This window comes from Cynocephalus volans, chromosome 2, assembly GCF_027409185.1.
Source record: "Cynocephalus volans isolate mCynVol1 chromosome 2, mCynVol1.pri, whole genome shotgun sequence".
Lineage (NCBI taxonomy): Eukaryota > Metazoa > Chordata > Mammalia > Dermoptera > Cynocephalidae > Cynocephalus > Cynocephalus volans.
The window spans coordinates 199,767,772-199,786,525 of NC_084461.1; positions in this window are offsets into that span (position 1 = coordinate 199,767,772).

Consider the following 18,754-nt stretch of genomic DNA (forward strand, 5'->3'; position numbering starts at 1 on the left):
TCAGACCTCCCGCCAGCAAGAGCTGGTAACCTTTCCTCTGAGCTGCAGGCCCCGATCCAAGACTGGGAGGGCAGTTCCCTTTGCTCATGAGCTCTGTTAGTGCCGCTATGTCTTGCTGAGATTCAATTCCCACTGAATGTATGCATGTGAGGGCTCTGGAGAAATGAGAGTCACGTGAGGCTGGGGAACAAGAGCAGGAGGAGAAGGTGAAAGACACACCAGCCATACACATCCCGTTCCACTAACTCTTCATGGGAAAACACGATTCTGATCACGTCCAAAGAGCCTGTCTCTGGATTCACACTCCTTTGCAATGTGCTTTTACTGCTTTTCTTCTCTTGAGTCCATGACTAGATTTGACCAGCAGGACATGGCATAAGTGATGCTGGGTGCTTTTCCAAGACTACATCTTAAGGGGAGCTACGGTTTCTCTTGCCCCTTCAGAACGTTGGGCCCACCTGGCTGTACAGAATCTCAGTCTCACCCATATAGATGAGAGGCCACACAGAGGAAATCAGAGATGGCCCAGTAGACACCCAGTACCACCTGCCAGACATTGAGTATAGCCACCTTAGACCTTCCAGCCTGTCAACCCTCTGACTGAATGCAGCCATGTGAATGTGCCCAGGCAAAACTGGCAGAGGAACTACAAAAGCAGCCCAAAGAACCATGAGGCACAAGGCATTGCTGTTTGCTGTTTTAAGGTGCATTTTGGGGTGGTTTGCAATGCAGCAAAAGCTAATGAAATGATTCTGGAACAGATAGTCCCAAGGCTCAGTGGCTCAAACTCTGAAGGTTTATTTCTGACTCCAATCCCAGTCTGGCATGGGTGAGGGCTTCTACTCCTTGCAAGTCATTGAGGAACGCAGACTTCTTCTATACTGTAGCTTAACCATATTCTAAGGTGCCTCTACTGAATCCTTGGCCAGTGAGGAAAGAGAGGGTATGGAGGGAGGCCCAGAAGGTTTAGAGGCCAGCCTTGGAAGTGGCTCATGTCACTCCTGCCTCCATTCCATTTGTGGGACTCCGTCTTATGGCTGTGCTGATAGGAGGAAACAAGAAATGGTGTAGCCATCAACTAGCCAGTCCCAGCTCCTCTGTGCCAGGCTCTAGGTTCAGTGTCCTCAGCATCTCATCAAAGGTTCACAACCACCCTTTGGGCTAGGTCACCCACAGATCTGCACAGCAGTCCAACTTGAGCCAGTGATGTATAAGACATATAGTTTCTGTTCTCTCATGGAGCTTACATTCAATGAGCAAATAAGGAAACTAATGCGTAAGTAATTTCAGAGAGTGATACATTCTGTGAAACACGCATCACAGTGGAGGTTTAGAATGAGGGCTGCTATTTTAGATAGGGCAGGCAGGTCCAAGGAGATGACTCAACAAAGACCTTGCTGTGAAGACTTTAGTTGCCTATTACCACAACAGCCTACGGGTGGGTTCAGCAATGTTCCTGGATATATAAGCATGTTTCCTAGCTTCCTTGCAGATAGGGTGATCTAACATGATAAAAGTCAAAGTTGTTAGATGAACATTCCTTTTAAGGTCCTTAAAAGACACAAAGTCAACTCAGAGGTGACAGTCATTTTGCCATTTCCTTCTTTTCCCTGCCTATAATGCAGATGTGATGGCTGGTGCTACAGTAGCCATTATGGACAATGAGGTGAGACGCTAAGAATGACAGAACAGAAAAACATGAGGATCCTGGGTCTTGTGTGAAGAAGATATATCAGCGACTCTGTACCTCTATGCTTTTTTGTGTGTGAGAGAAATAACCCTCCATTTTGTTTACACCATTATTATTTAGATGGCTGTTGGTGAATGCAACTCCTAACTAATATAGACTGTATAAAGGGATTTATGATGAGGAAATCGAAGCTCAGAAAGGTTAGCTCTGCTTCCAAACTCACACAGCAGGAAGTGAAGAAGGTGGGATTGGAGCTCAGGTCTGTGGGATGTCTGTGGAATGTTTTAGATATGGCCCAGCCTCCCTTGGCAGGGGCTGGGGACTGGGAGGAGTTAGCCAGCAGTATCAACTATGAAAAGGAGTGCACTGACTTAACCAAGAATTTAAAAATTCACTTCCAAGAGCCAAATTTTCCCTTTTTGGTTTTATGATCCAGATCTAGGCTCTGTGACCTTAACTGCTCTCAGCCCCATTTTCTTTCACCACCAGGTGGGCAGATCTGTCCTGCTGTTGCTGTCTCAGTACACTCCTGTAGAGGACCCTCACTACAGTTCTAGGTGAACTACCCCCATGGGACTCTCGCACAGGACATCTAAGCCAGCGTGAGCTCACCCCTTCGTGCCTAGTGCCAGGATGACCCAGGTTAATCCGAGTTTTTTTCCCCCCTCCTTTTTTATTTTTATCTAAAAAAAATTTTGGTGGCTGGCTGTCTCGGGGATCCAAGCCCTTGACCTTGGCATTGTCATTGTAACACTGCACTGTAACCAGCTGAGCTAACTGGCCAGCCCAGGTGAAGTCACGTTAAAAACAAATGCAAGGACACTGTACAGGAAATAGATCTCATTGATGGCCGAGGTGATATAGAAGCTGAGAGAAGATATTTGCTGCCAGGCAACCGGGCTGAGTTTCGTGGGAGTTGGCGGGTGGTTATGTGTATACACGCCAGTGTCAGGGTCTGTCATTCCAATCCCTGTATCTCCAAAGTGTGCGGCCACTCGGAATCACTCCATTCAACTCCCCCAGCCCACAATCCCCTATTTGAGTTCCCCAAATTGTGGGGCCCACAGGAATCACCACAATTTATGTAATCCAAAGAATTTTTCTCTGAGCTGACAATGAATCCTTAGACTGAATAGATACAGATTACATAGCTCAGGAAGACAATAGACACAGCTAAGCAAAGAGTTAAATGTGTGCAACTCGAAAAAGATGCTTAATTCCTCCAAAGCCTGAGAAACAACTAAAAGACCTTAGACTCATAAAGCAGCCCATCTCCAGACCTCTGCCTGTGCCTCCCTCAGTCAAGAACAATTTTCCCCTGGCTTTTTGCATGACTGGTTCTTTCTTAACCTTCAGATCTCAGGTTAAATGTCACCTTCTCATGAAAAACAAACATGTCCACACTGAAACGTGTACAGGAATGTTCATAGCAGCATTATTCATAATAGCCCAAAAGTGGAAAAACCCAAATGTCCATCAACTCATGAATGGATAAGGAAAATGTACTACATCTATACAACAGAATATTATCTGGTAATAAATAGGAGTGATGTTCTGATACATGCTGCAATGTGGATAAACCTTGAAAGCATTATGCTAAGTGAAAGAAGCTAGTCACAAAAGATCACATATTGCATGATTCCAATCATAATAAATGTCCAGAATAGGCAAATCCATAGAGACAGAAAGTAGATTGGTAGTCGCCAGAGGTGGGGGAGGAGAGAATGGAGAGTGGTTGCTAATTGGTACAAAGTTTCTTTTTGGGGTGATGAAATGTTCTGCAATTAGTTTGTGTGATGATTGCACAATGTTGCAAATATAGAAAAACCACTGAATTGTACACTTTAAAGGGGTGAACGTTACAGTACGTGAATTCTACTTCAGTAAATCTGTTTGACAAAAGGTCACCTCCTCAAAGAGGCCTTCTGTCAGTCCTCTCTGAAGGTGGTTCCCCTGATATTCTTTAATTCAGCCCCTGATTGATTCAGTCCCTTGTCTCAGTGGCCACCACCTGTGATAATTTGGTTCATTTATTTGTATATTGCGTGTGTGCACCCAGGCACATGTATGTGCCCACACAGGCGTGTGGTCCTCATCTCGAGAAGCAAGCTCCACATCTGTCTTATCAGAGCTGTAATCTCAGCACTTAGTACAAGGATGGTGGTTGATTGAATATTTGTTGGTTAATCGAAGAAGTCCTGACATGCTGGAGCTGGAAGGGAACTGAGTGCTCACCTAATCCTTCCTGTTTACAAACGTGAAGTCTAAACGCTTGGAGGGAAGGGGCTCACCGAAGTTCTCAGTTTTCCATGGCTGTGCTTAGCCACTTTAATTTTATTCTTCCTCAGCTGTTTTCCAAAGGTTTGGGAGTTCAATCAACCACTACTCATGTGGAACAGACAGACAGTTCTGAACTTAGCAGTTAAGTGACAAAGATAAATGATGTTGGGGGTCCTAGCTGAGTGAATAGATGCACACTCCCTCCTATGGCAATAGATGGTGTGTGGTCTTAATGTCTGTAAATGCTCCACGTCACCATGAGGACTCTGCCTCTGCCAAGCTGGTGGCAGATGCTGCCGCAGGGAACGGGGGCTTCGGCCAACTCGGGCCCTGCTGTGGGAGCTGGTTGACAGGGCGCTGTAACCAGGCCATGCCCCATCATGGCAAATTGTTCCTTAGTGAGCCATCTGGCTCCCAGCCTGCAGAGCAGTGGGGTCTTTTGTGCCTTGAAGTAATTAATTATGCCATATGGCAAGGAAACACAACAAGATTTATAGCAGAGTCAGCGACAGATGGCCCTGAGAGAAAAACACAGATCAGCACAGAGATATGGAAACGCCGGCGTCCCAGACCGTGGGAGGTGGTGTGTGTGTGCTGGGACGGCGGGAAGGGAAAGGACATGTGGCTGGGATCTAAGGCTTTGCCACTTTTTTGAGATGGTCATTGGTCAGCAAGCAGATCTTTTCTTCCCCCTGTGGAATTTTTAAATTTACCCCCCTCCCAGTATAGGAAAAGAATTGGGCTCTGACTTCCAGGGCGTCTGTGTGGGAGGAGAGAGAAATGCCAATTGAGAGATACAGAGAAGAGTGAGAAAATCCTGGAGAGGATGGAATGAGTGTTCCAGAAGCCCACGGCCCCCTGCTCTCCGAGCAGCTTCTAGCTTCAGCTCACTGAGCCTCCTTCTGCATTTTGATCTGAGAATCGATCCACCCCCACCGCCATCATCCCATGCTGTCGACATCTCAAACTCAGCATATACAAAACAGAAGTCACTCCATCTCCCGCCTCCTCACCCAGCTCCCACTCTGGCTTCTCCTCCATCCAGCAGTTTGCGTCTTTCTAGAACTCAAATCTACCTATGTCATCCCTGCCCCTGCCATTTAATACTCTCACCAGCCTCTTCCCATGGCCTTGTACAATTCCTACCTCCTAGGTTCATCTCCCACCATCCCTCCCTGGCTCCCACCTACACCACCTCTGCAATTTTCTGAGCTTCACCATGCATTTCATGCCTCCATGCCTTTGCAAATGCTGTTCCTTCTACTTGGAATGCCTTTCCTGTCCTTGCTTGCCCAGAAAATCCTCATTCATTCCAGCTCACAGACCTCTCCTTCTGTGGCCCCTTCTGGGGTGTATTTGAACACAGTCAGTCCTATTCCCCTTTGTGCTGCCACCAAAAGTTGAGCGTTGCTCACTCACAGTGCTTACCACTTGGTCTTTAACAGCCTGACTCCCACACTAGGTTTGTGGCCAGGAGCTCTTCTTCTTATTTCCTTATCTCTGAGCATAAACCAATGCATGATGTATAGAAGGCACCCTTGGGCTTGCCCCCCATTATGAGCTCTGCATAATAAATGACTGCATACCAGAAAGGTGAAGAAGAGATGAGTCCAACTCTGAGGCCAGGGATGGGAGTCAAAGGAAGAATGTAATGGGATTTCTCCATCAGTGTTTGCTGTAGATGGATTACTTTAATCAACTCAATCCATGGCCTCCCTGTACCCATACTCATTGCAATGAGACTTTGAAGCAACTCTTATTAAGAAATGGAGTTTATTTCCCCACTCTTCAAAACTGAGCTGCTCTCTGACTCACTCTGCCCAGTAGAATGTCGTGACAGTGATGGCATGCAAGTTCTAACTACATACCTCAAGAGCCCTTACACGCTTTCTCCCACTCTCTTGGGACCCTGCCCAGCTATGCTGTGAATAAGTGCAAGCTAGCCTGCTGGAGGATGAGAGACATGGATCAGAGATTGTAGACCAGCTCATTCTAGCCCATTTGCTACCCGAGTGCAGCTAATGACATCCCAGATAAACAGAACCATCTAGCAGACACACAGACTCTGACTAAATCCCTTTTGTTCTGAGCCATTGATTTTTGGGGGTGGTTTGTTATGCAGCAATAACTAACTAATGCATTATCCAACATGAGTAGGGACACATTATGCTGTTACTTATTAGTGAACTGTGAACCTTGCTTGGAAAGAAGTTCAAAATGGGGCAGTATATGGAGGACTTTTAATTTTCTCATTGGTACATTGGGAAAGTGAGAGGGAGAACAAGAAAGAGCACACACAGCCTTTACTGATCTTGCCCATCCCACTGAGTTATGAGTCTTAGGATTTAGCCAGAACTCTAAGCACCAAGTTGGCCAGTGTTTCCCAAACTGTGTTCCACAGGGCATTAGTTCTAAGGGATATTAGTTGATGTTACTAGGAGGAAAAAGGAAGATATTTTGGTTAAATAAGTTTAGAAAACACTGGCTTAACAAGAGCTACACAAGCTCTTTGATTTAATGACTGTTGTTGCCTTTAATATGCTCATCATGTGTTGTAAGTCCGAGAAAGAGGACTTCAGTGTCCAGTGTGTCTCAAGCCTATCTGATCTCTTTTTTACTAGAGTTCTATGGGACACACTTTGAGGAAAGCTGAATTGGTATAGTATCCTTCTGGTGTGCAGAAACAAGCTACAACATTCTGGAAAAGTGGTCAGTCAGCCTTGACCCAGAGCTGAGAAATGTTTATTAAGACAATTGGTAGGACCTTCATCCTTGTATTAACATCTGGACCCCTAAGCTTACATCTTTTTATTCCACAGAACTTACAAGTGTCTAATCTTTTCTTGCAAGTGTCAGCCCTCCCACTTGAAACTTTAAGAAAATTATCCTATCTCCCTGCTCTCCAAGCTTCAATCTTCTCCTCTTTAAGCAAAGCATTTCAAGTTTCTTCAACCACATCTCGTAAGGCTGGTCACAAGCTACTGTCATCTACTGGGATACTTTCCTTTGTTCTTTTTTATAATTTGAAGAGGACCAGAACAAAATTCAGTATTCTCAGTTTGGCATCATCACCTCCATCATCTGGACCCTATACCTCTGTTAATGGGACCTAAAAAGGCTTTAGATTTTATGTCCATGATAATGAACTCTTGATTTGCATTTGGTTTGCTCTGAACAAAAACCCATTTATTTTATTCATTGGAGCTTTTGCAAAATCCATCTTGTATTTGTGCCATTTTTAAGACCTCAGTATGAAGCTTTTTATTTATTCTGTATAAATGTCATCTTCTGAGATTTACCTTCTAACTTCTATTTGGATCCTGATTCTGAAATCCTTCATATTTTCAGTGTCTTATAGAACTCTGCCTACATCACACTGTTTAGCATGTGACCTTTGTGGTGGATATGTGATATTCTTGCTACCAAGCAACTCTTTTAGTTAACAGTACCATGATTTTTCTCTTGTAAATTCCCTTCCTCATTCCTCACAGAAGAACTTCAGGTGGAGTTGACTCCACATCCATTCCAGGATGAGCATGAGACCAAGGTCTGGCCAGTCACAGCATGGTACCCACCCCCTCACTGACTGGTTTGTGGATGGACACATGATAAACATCAATGAGAGCTAATCCCTCAGTTTAGCCTGGAGAGACTGGGAAATGGGAGAGAAATGCCTCATTTTTCACCAGGCTTGATGCAGTAAGGATGAAAACCTGGAGCTTCCGACAGCTATCTGGTCATCATATTCAGGGGACCTGTCTGAAGGCAGAGGCAACACAGAAGGAGACTTGGAAGAGAGAAAAAATAGGGAGAGAGTCAGGACCTTGTGACATCCTGACCAGTGAATGTGCAGTGAAGGCAGTATCAGCCCCTAGGAGGAGTTTGGAAAGTTGTCGAGTGTTTCTGGTTGTCTCAAGGATTTGGTTCAACTGGAACTCTTTGGAAAACAATTGGCCAAACACACACACCTACCCTATGATCCAGCAGTTCTACTCCTAGGCATATGCATAATAGAAATGCATAAATGTGTTCACCAAAGACCTGCACGAGAATGTTCATAGCAGGTTTTTTCTCCAATAATCAGAAAGAAAAAGGGGTGGTGGTGGGTGGGGGGAAACTTCCCTCAGTGGTAGAATGGGCCATAAAATCATGGTGTTTTCATGCATTCAAATACTATATAAAAATGAAAATGAATGAACAACTCTTTCACATTATAAAATCAAAGAATTTCTCAAACATAATGTTGAGTGGAAGAAGCCAGTCACAAAAGAGTATGAAAAGGTGAAAAACAAGCAAAAATAACCTGTGGAGATAGAAGTCAGCATAGAGATGACCTTCAGTGGGGAGGGGAGTGGCTGCAGCAGACACAGGGAGGCTTCCGAGGGGGATCATGAGTGCTGTTTCTTGCTCCTGGCTCTGGTTACTGGGAGGTGCTTGCTTTGTGTAAATTCATGGAGGTAAACACTTAGAATTGTGCACTTTTCTGCATGTATATTAGATTTTAATAAACCTTCACTTAAAATAAAATGATTGGGGAGCATTTGGACATTTCTGAAGGGGGCCGGGATACCAGGCAGACTACATGGTGAATTGTCCTGCAGCTCAGGCTACTTCCACATGCCCCAGCAGACACTGAGTTTGGTAAAAACCAGTTTGTAATTATTTGAACCAAGAGCTGAGCTCCATTTTTTTTTTTCCTTACTGTTAATCTATGTTGAATTTTTTGGAAAGGGAACTGAGGTGTAAATGGAAGGAGAAATGGGATTTCTGGTAAAGATGGTGGAATAGATGGTCCCCAGCGTCATTCTCTCCCACAAATCAACCAATTTACAAGTATTGAAAAGCAACGACAGCCAAGCTGGGGCCACTAGAGCTCAGGGAAAGAGGAGGAGAGACCTATAGAGTGCATGAATGTGGGAGAAGCCGCGATGAGAGAAAGAAAAGACCGCTCTGACTGGTTTGAATCCAGGCCACTTCCAGGCTGGAGCTGTTGAACTCATGGAGCAGGAGCTGGCAAAAGCCTCAGCTGTGCCCTTCAGATGAAGTTGCTTGGAGGTGGCAGGGGAGAAGAGGGCCTTGGTGGCTGCCAGGTCAGCAAGACCACTAATAGGGTTCCCATGGACCCACACAGGAGCAAGGAGCCACAGAAAACTGAAAAAAGGAGCCACTCAAAGGCTGGTGAGTCATCACAAGGGACTTGAGCACAGCCCATCCCATGGGAAGTGTTTATAGCATGGGTGGTGGAGGAGACGGGCCCACTGGGGGAACACTGGGGCACAGCAAGGACAGCTGATCTGCTCCCCAATCAGTGCAGGACCACTCAGAAGAGACTGGTCAGGAATATAGAATTGCATGGGGTGCAGTTTGATGTAAAGACTCAGGCCCAGATCAGAGTTTCTACACAACTCAGGTGCACCAGATCTTACCAGGTTTGGAAGTACCTATAAAGTCAACCCTTAAAACCTGAGCTGCACAAAAAAGCCTTCCCTAGGGAATCAGCAGCAAAGCAGCAATTCAGCTCAACCACAGAGCTCAAGTAGTGGTACCCACAAGAAGTTCCCCCATTTTGGAAGTAAGCAAAGGACAATGAATTAGTTCCAGCACAGAGTTTAAGTGGTGGGAGCAGCAAATAATCCAACACAGAACTGAAAGAAAAAACAAAGTACCCACAACTAGAGATAAAGTTTGATAGTAACTAGTAAAGGTCTCATGTCTGCTAGTCAAAGGTTTCATGTCATCTAGAAGGACTGGAAGTCCCCTGGGCTACCAAGTCAGAAAGGGGGGAGGGACAGGGGCCTCAGTCATGCCCCCCAACACCTGCAACCAGTCCCAAGAGTGGGGGCCAAGGGCCTTAGCCACACCTCCCCGACATGTGCAACTATCCCAACGATGACCACTGAGCCACCACAGGAAGCACCCCAGGCTCTCCCAAGCCAGGGTAGTGGGGAGCCAAGGGCCTTGGCCACAACCCCCCCACACCCGCAGCCAGCCCAGCAACAACCACAGAACCACTGCAGGAAGCTCCCCGGGTTCTCCTGAGCTGGGGTGGTGGGGGGCCTTGGGCCTCAGCCATGCCCCCCCAATACCCACAACAAGCCCAGCAATGACCATCAAGCTGCAGCAAGAAGGGCCCTAGGTTCCTGAGCTGGGGCAGTGGGAGGTGAGGGCTTTTGCCACACCCCCTTAACATATGCACCCAGCGCAGCAATGACCAAGCCACCACTAGAAGCCCCCGGTCTCCCCTCTGGGAATGTGTGGGGTGCCACAGGCCTCAACCCCACCCCTCCTCTTTCCTCCTTCTTCCATCATGTTTCCTCACCCCTTTCCTCTCTCTCTCTCTTCCTCCCAACTTCTTTGCAACAACATCATAGAATGTAAAAAAAATATATTAATAAAATTAAAAAATAATAAAAAAATAAATGGAAGGAGAATTGTATTTTGTTTCATCTGGAATGAGCGTTGTTTGGAAAACCACGTCACCAACAGTCACGCACACTGGTGGTATTGGAGTCATGAATGCAGCTTACCCAGGTCAGTTTGCATTTGGAGAATGCAGATATTGCCTGTTTACTGCCAGTAATCCATTCTTTTTAAAAAGGCATAACTCATATTCAGTAAGGTGCACAAATCTTAATTGGATGGTTTTTACATACATAATACCTGTGTAATCACTTCCTGGATCAAGATACAGAAAATTCCCATATCCCCAGCAGCAAGTTTCTTCATGTACTTTCCAGTCAATATGACCTCCCCCAAAGCAACTGCCATTCTGAATTCTATCATCATAGATTTTTTTGCTTGTTCTAGAATTTCAAATAAATGGAATCCTACAATATGCACTCTTTTGTGTCTGCCTCCCTCTACTCAACATTATATCTATGAGATATCTCCATGTTTTTCTGGGTAGTGGTAGTTATTCCTTTTGCATTGATGTATAGTTTTCTGGTGTATAATATATCACAATTCAGTCACAGTTCTTAAAAATCAGATGTTCTGTATAAAAATGCTATCCACAAGCCATTATTTTATTAGTTTGAGTGAATTAATAGAAATGTCACCTCCCTTTATGTTCCTTTACCCTTCCCCACGTATGTGTCTTTATTTCTTCTAAATACATTTAAAAGTGTTATAACTTTTGCTTCAATTACCAAATATAATTTAGAAAACTTAGGAGGAGGAAGAAAGCCCATACTTTAACCCACATTTTGGCTTACTGTGTTTTACTTATTTTCCAGTGTTCCAAAGTTTCTTCTTTTATTGTTTCTCTTCTGGTTAGAACATTTTCCTTCCTTCCTTCCTTCCTTCCTTCCTTCCTTCCTTCCTTCCTTCCTTCCTTCCTTCCTTCCTTCTTTCTTTTCTTTTCTTTCTTTTTTTTTGGCAGCTGGACAGTACAGGGATTGAAACCTCGACATTGATGTTATCAGCACCAGGATCTAACCAATGGAGTGAACTATCTAACCCTAGAAAATTGTCTATAGCTATTCTTTTAGGGTAGGTCCTCTGGTAACAAATTTCCTAGTTTCCTTTCACCTATGAATGTCTTGATTTTCCCTTTATTCCTGAAGGATAGTTGTATTTTTGCTGAATATAGGATTTTGGACTAACAGTTCTTTTCTTTCAGTACTTAAAAAATATTGTGCCATTTTCTTCCAATCTCCATGGTTTCTAATGAGTAATCTGCTGTCATTCGAATTGTTTTTCCCCAACAGGTAAGGTGTCATTTTTTTCTGGCTGCTTTCAAAATGTGTTCTTTGTCTTTAGTTTTTAGAAGCTTAATTATGAGGTGTCTTTGGTTCACTCAGCTTCTTGAATTGCTATATTTATATCTCTTGACAAATTTGGGAAGTTTTCAGATATTCTTTCTTTGAGTTCTTTTCCAGCCTTTTGCTCTTTCTCGTCTCCTCAGGACTCTGATGATGCAAATGTTAGATGTTTTGTTATAGTCCCAAAGATTCCCTTCATCTCTTTATTTTTTTTCAGCCTGTTTTCTCTCTGTGTTTAGATTGGGGCATTTCTATTGTGCTGTCTTCCAATTCACTGATTCTTTCCTCTGTTCTTTCTGATCTGCTGTTAGCTGATCCACTGAGCTTTCTATTGCAGTTACTGTATTTTTAAGTTCTATATTTCTATCTGTTCCTTCTTCTGTTTCATTTCTGAGGTGTCCTGAGCTTGCTGAGGATTTCTATTTTTCATTTGTTTCAAGCATGCTTATCATTGCTCATTGAAACATTTTATCATGGTTTTTAAAAATCGTAATAAGAGATGTCTAACATTCGTCATCTTGGTGTTAACATCTATTGATTTTTTTTATTATTCAGTTTGAAATCTTCCTGGTTCTTGGTATAAGTGATTTTTTATTGAAAACTGGACATTTTTGTACAGATGCTCCTTGACTTAAGATGGGTTTACATTCAGCTAAACCCATTTTAAATTCAAAATATTACAAATTGAAGATGAATACATCTAACCATTGAACATCATAGTTTAGCCTACCCTACTTAAATGTGCTCAGAACACTTACATTAGCCTACAACTGGGCAAAATTATTTAACACAAAGCCTATTTCATGACAAAGTATTGAATATCTCCTGCAATTTAGTGCATACTGTACATTATGTTGAAATGTGAAAGTTTTGTACCATTATAAAGTCCAAAAAATTCTAAGTGGAACTATCCTCTGTGTTAAGCTGTAAGACTCTGAATCTTATTTGAACCTTCTGTTTTAGCTGGCTTTGTCTGACAGTGCTCTGGCAGGACAGGGGGTAGGGGTGCTGTCTAGTTACTGCCAGAAGGAGGTAGAAGTCTACATTTCCACCACTGACACCCAATGCAGTGGGGGAGGTTCTTATTACTGGGTGGGTTTGGGAGTTCCAGCTCCCCATACGGTCTCCGTGGAAACCGAGGTGGGGATGGCCTCATTAGCACTAGATAATGGTGATAGGTCTGACTCCTCACTAGACCTCCTCTCACACCATCCTAGCAGGGGTGTTGAGGCATTTTGTTATGGCCTCATGAGGCTCCGTGCTTGGTCTTTGCTGGTATGGATGTGGGTGGAGCTACAGACTTTTCTATGTTTGGATGCAATAGAGGGGTTATTGTCGAAAAGTCTTCTGTCTTGCTAGGCAACCTCCTTCCCGGTCCTTTGCCTAGAAAGAGCAGGTGTTTGTTGGTGCTTTCTGTTGTCTGCACCAGTTGGTGTTTCTGGGTTGCCAGCTTTTTCAGCGTCACCTCTGGGATATATGAAGCCAACAGCAACCTCCAAGAAATCTTCTGTGTCCTTCCTCAAGAACTGAGGTCTTTAGCTGATCTTCCTTCTTCTCTCCACCTTTCAAAGTCTTCTTGTGATTGTTCTACCTATAATGTCCAGGGTTTTTAGTTGTACTCAGTGGGGAGAATAGGGAAAGGTACATCTTGCTACATATTCCCGGAAGCAGAAGTCTTAATGTCCATTATTTTAAATTAGGAAAATTATAATGCATTACATGTCGATCCCAAATCCCCAACCAATTGTCTAAAATGTAACTAAAACACAGTAAAATTGCTATACAAAAGTGACAAACTCTCATTTAGGATATAAAATGCCTAAAACAGCACCACACAATCAATACCATTGTCAGTAAAGAGTTGCTTTGCTTCAGTGGTTGTATGGGACTGGGAGTGGGAGAAGGGATGGCCTATAAAGGGGCGTGAGGATAATTGGGGACAATGGGTGTGTCCTTGTAGCATTGGTTTCCCAGGCATACACATCTTTAAAAGCTCGTTGAATTGCATACTTTAAATGGATGCATTTATTATATGTAAATCATACTCCAATAAAGGCAAGAGAAAAAATAGTCATTTTGTTTGTAGTGACATGGCTTCTCTTAGCAGCAGTGACGTAGGACACTCATGTAATTTTCGTTGACATTGGGTGTGCTTTTTGAACTACGATCCTGATGCTCCATCAATTGTATTGAGAGTGTAGCATCAGAGTTGTACTGTATAGCATTTTGTTTACAACGTTGCATTGAATTTTGGAGACATAAGTATAATTTTTTTCCTATATAAACATCAACATACATATGTTGCATGAAGTTTGAATATGAAAAAACAAGAGGCATTCTACTGGGAAATGCTAATTAGGAAGACATTCTGAGGGATATGCTCATCTGTATGAATATACCTACATAGCTATTATTATAATTTGTTAAATATAAAGTAAAAAAACTATTGACAATATTCAGCTAAATATTGGGTTAAATCTTTTAAAGGTGCAAGTTTTGATTATCACATTATGTCTTCTAGTGGAGTTGTATGTGAACATTTATATGTTGAAATATAGATCTATTCTCTTTTCTCTCCTTTATTTTAAAGGCAGAGCAGTATTTGGTTTTCTATTAAACTATGTGGTAGGTAGATTTTACTATTTGTGATTTTCATTTCAGAATTATAATTTCAGCATGACAAATCACTTATTATAAAAAGATGTTGGTCCTTATGGTATTGATACTGCTTGATCAAACCAGACCTGAAGATGTAAATATCCCAAGCTCTTGGCCACTGCACTGATCTGTGCCTCTTAGACTGACAGTTTAAAATTAAAGTTGTTGAGAGTTCCAGTCAAAATGGCAGAATAGACAGTTCCCAGCGTCACTCTCTCCCACAAATCAACTAAATTTACAACTATAAAAATGTAACAGCCAAGCTGGGGCTGCTGGAGCTCAGGGGAAGAGGAGGGGAGATCTACGGAGTTCATGAAGGGGGAGAAACTATGATGAGAGAAAGAAAAAGCTGCTCTGAGCATTTTGGGCCATGGCTGCTTTAAGGCTCGAGCTGATGAGCACATGGAGCAGGAGCCAGCAGAAGCTGCAGCTGTGCCCTTCGGATGGAGTTACTTGGAGGCGGCAGGAGAGAAGAGGGCCTTGGTGGCCCCCAAGACAGCAAGACCACTAATAGGGTTCCCATGGACCCGTGCAGGTGTGAGGAGCCAGAACAACTGAAAAAAGGGAGTCATCACAAGGGACCAGCACAAGGCCCATCCCATGGGAAGTCTTTGGAGCATAGGTGGTGGGGGACACAGGCCCACTGGGACACAGCAAGGACATCTGACCTGCCCCCCCAATCAGCACAGGACCACTCAGAGGAGAATGGTCAGGAATGCAGAATTGCATGGGGTGCAGTTTGATGAAAAAACTCAGGCCCAGATCAGAGATTCTACAGAACACAGATCCACCAGGTCTCTGGAGAGCCAGAAGTACCTGTAAGATCAACCATTAAACCCTGAGCTGCACAAAAAGCCTTCCCTAGGGAAACAGCAGCAAAGCAGCAATTTAACTCAACCGCACAGCTTAAGTACTGGTTCCCACAGGAAGTTCCTCCGTGTTAGAAGCAAAGGACAAAAAATTAGTTCCGGCCCAGGCACACCACCAGCACCTTGGGGCCTGCGTGGGAACCGGAAGCTTGGATCTGGAGACCAGACGCCTGGATCTGGGGACTGGACGCCAATCCCACAGGCAAACTGCACCAGTGCCTTGGGAGCAGCCCAGGGACCCAGGCACGGAGAAGGGGACTGGATCCCCCTCCCACAACCAGGCACACCAAGCCAGTGCCTTGGGTCCCACCCAGTGACCCAAGTCATGGAGCCAGGAAGTGGACCCTCCTCCCACAACAAGGCACACCATGCCAGCACCTCAGGGCCCACCTGGGTATCCAAGGCAAGGAGAAGGGGCCTGGAACTCTCTCCCACAACTAGGCACACTGCACCAGCACCTCGGGACCCACCCGGTCCAGAGGCATGCAAAAGGGGACTGGACCTCTCTCCCACAACCAGGCACACTGTACCAGTGCCTTGGGGCCCACCTGAGGACCCAGGGCATGGAGAAGGGGACCGGACTTCTCTCCCACAACCAGGCACCCCAAGCCAGTGCCTCAGGTCCCACCCAATGACCTGAGGTATGGAGTCGGGGACCGGAACCTCCTCCCACACCATGCACAAAACACCAGCACCTTGGGGCCCACCTGGATACCCGAGGTATGGAGAAGAGAACTGGACCCTCCTCCCACAACCAGGCACATGGCACTAGCACCTTGGGGCCCACCCAGAGAACTGGAGCATGGAGAAGGGGACCAGACCACCCTGCCACAACCAGGCACACTGTGCCAGCACCTCAGGGCCCATCCAGGGACCCGGGGCATTGAGAAGGGGACTGGACCCCTCTCCCACAACCAGGCACACCAAGCCAGCTCCTTGGGTCTCACTCGGTGATCTGAGGCATGGAGAAGGGGACTGGCCACCCTTCCCACAACCAGGCACATGGCGCCAGTGCCTTGGGGCCTGCCCAGGGACCAGAGGCATGGAGAAGGGGACCAAACACACCCCACAACCAGGCATACCGCCAGTGCCAAGGAGCATACCAAAAACAGCACCTCCACGTGGGTGGCCCACCACAGCCACCACAATAACCATGGCTGCCACAAAAGTGGCTGGACGCCACAGCCACCACGCAGATGGTCCACCAGCCACTGGAGTGCATTCACACAAGGAGAGTCACCAGCAGAGACAAAGAAAAGAAGAGGATGTCTCTTTCCACAAAACCCATTTCAGAGTGACAGAAGAAGCATCTGCTCTATGATAATATTGGGGGACCTGATCACATCTCTCAGCATTGGACAGATCATCTAGGCAACAAGTTAACAGAATAACTATTATTCTTTCAGAAGGAGAGAAGAAATCTAGGGCAATTAGAGGAGGGAGGGGGAGGGAAAGGGAGAAGGGGAGAGATTGGACAAGGGGCATAAAGAATAATTACGATTTGTCACAATATATATGCTAGTAATATTGATTTAATCAACATATCTCAATGTTCAACCCCCAAAATATGTATAATCAATTCTGATTCAATAAATAAAATAAACTTTAAAAACAAAATAAAATTAAAATTAAAATTAAAATTAATGTTGAATAAACTTTTCCATTTTATGGGCCAGTAAGTGCACTTTTAAATGCTGATTTGAGTTGGTGTTTCTTTCTCAACTGGGAGCATCCTGACTCATAGAATTATAGATGGTCTCTATTAATTGCTTTCTGTTTCCATGGGCTTTCTTCTCTCACAGTCAAGGCTATGTGCTTTTTGGGAGCAAAAACTGCATCTCTTCCTGTTCATGTCTTTCCCTATTTTATAGCCAGGAGAGTGGGTGTGGTGAGATTTTAAGTTCATTGATCGACTCTTACATGTTCAAGGTCTGGGCCACATTCATTTTTAATAACAATTGTTGTGCACCCACCTGTGCCAGGAATGGAGCTAAACACTGCGGATATGATCTCCCCGAATACTCCTAACAATGCTGTGATATAAGTACTATTATCTGGTCTTGCAGGCATGGGATAGAGTTCTGAGAAGACACTTGCCCAAGGTTGTTCCAGGCAAACGGCAGTCAAGATTCAACCCTGAGTCTGAAGTAACTCCCTATTTGACAAACAATGCTGAGGGCAGCATAATAATCAGGAGGATGGGCAACTCATTTCACCTTTCTGAGCCTCAGTTTCTCTATCTGTAAAATGGGGAAATAATAGTAGCTTTGTCAGGAAGTGGTTGTGAGGATTTAATAAGATGATGCCTGTTGATCACTTAGCATAGTGCTTGTACTTAATAGGCCATACATTAAGTGTCAATTTCTTCTCTTTTCTTTCCCTTAGGGAAATTTTGCTCAATTGTGGTTCAGTAAATGGCGTGGGAGATGTCACTTCTCATTGAGACCCGGATATATCTAATCATTCTAAAAATCAACATCATTTTTTAAAACACTTATTTAATAAACACTCAAACTTCACCCCTTCTCCCATAAACATGTATAATGAAAACCCCTCCTGGGTACTGCAATAGGGACTAAATATTGATCTCTAAGTGGATGATGTTACCTGGTAGGTTTTTTCCCCCCCAAAGTTCCTAGGTTGCTATAATCAGACACTAAGGTGCAGTTCTGAAATAGTCCATGAGAGACCATGGGGGAGAAAAGGTTCTGGTACGTGAGAAGGAAAGGAAATAACCTCCAGCCACCAGCCCCTTGGATCCATCCTGGCTTGACTCTGGTGGCCAAGGGATGTGGTGACCACTGTACCTGCTTTCAACATGGTTCAAATCCTGACTCCTGAATGATTATTTAATAGCCTTTACTCCCATGTCTGCAGCTGCCCCATTCTTACTCCCACCCCTTCAACTGTGCTGAAAGATGCTGGAATGATTTCAGCAATTTCAATTTCATGTGCAAATTGATGTAGTGTAATTAGAGTTGTCCATGGAGTGTCCTCATCAGTGTCTTTTTATGGAAAGGGATGGAGCAAGGTAGATTTTTATTCAAGGAGAATGTTTGTACCACAAAGAATCCTGAAGCCCTATCATGAATCCAGACCAAAAAGGCCATGTAACTGCCCATTTTGCAACCCTCATTCTGTGATGTGGGTACCCAAAGAAGTAAACAAGTAACATCAGAACCCCAGTTTCTTTAAAACGATAATCGAGCAACTTTGCGGGTAGAGGAAGGGCAGAGATTGTGTGCCTCTGGCCCAGAGGGTCTCAGCCCTGGCCTCACAAACTAGGATCACCTTGGGAGCCCCTGACAATCTCAGTGCCAGGGCTGCATCCAAGCTCACTGTGGGTCAGACTGTGGATTGGGGCCCATGTGCCAGTGTTGTAAGGCTCTTTGGGAGATTCCAATGTGCGGCAAAGGTCAAGAACCACTGACTTTGGACAGGTGGGTACGTGGGATGCTCGTGGAGAATTTTCTTGGCTTTGTGGGACAGGAGAA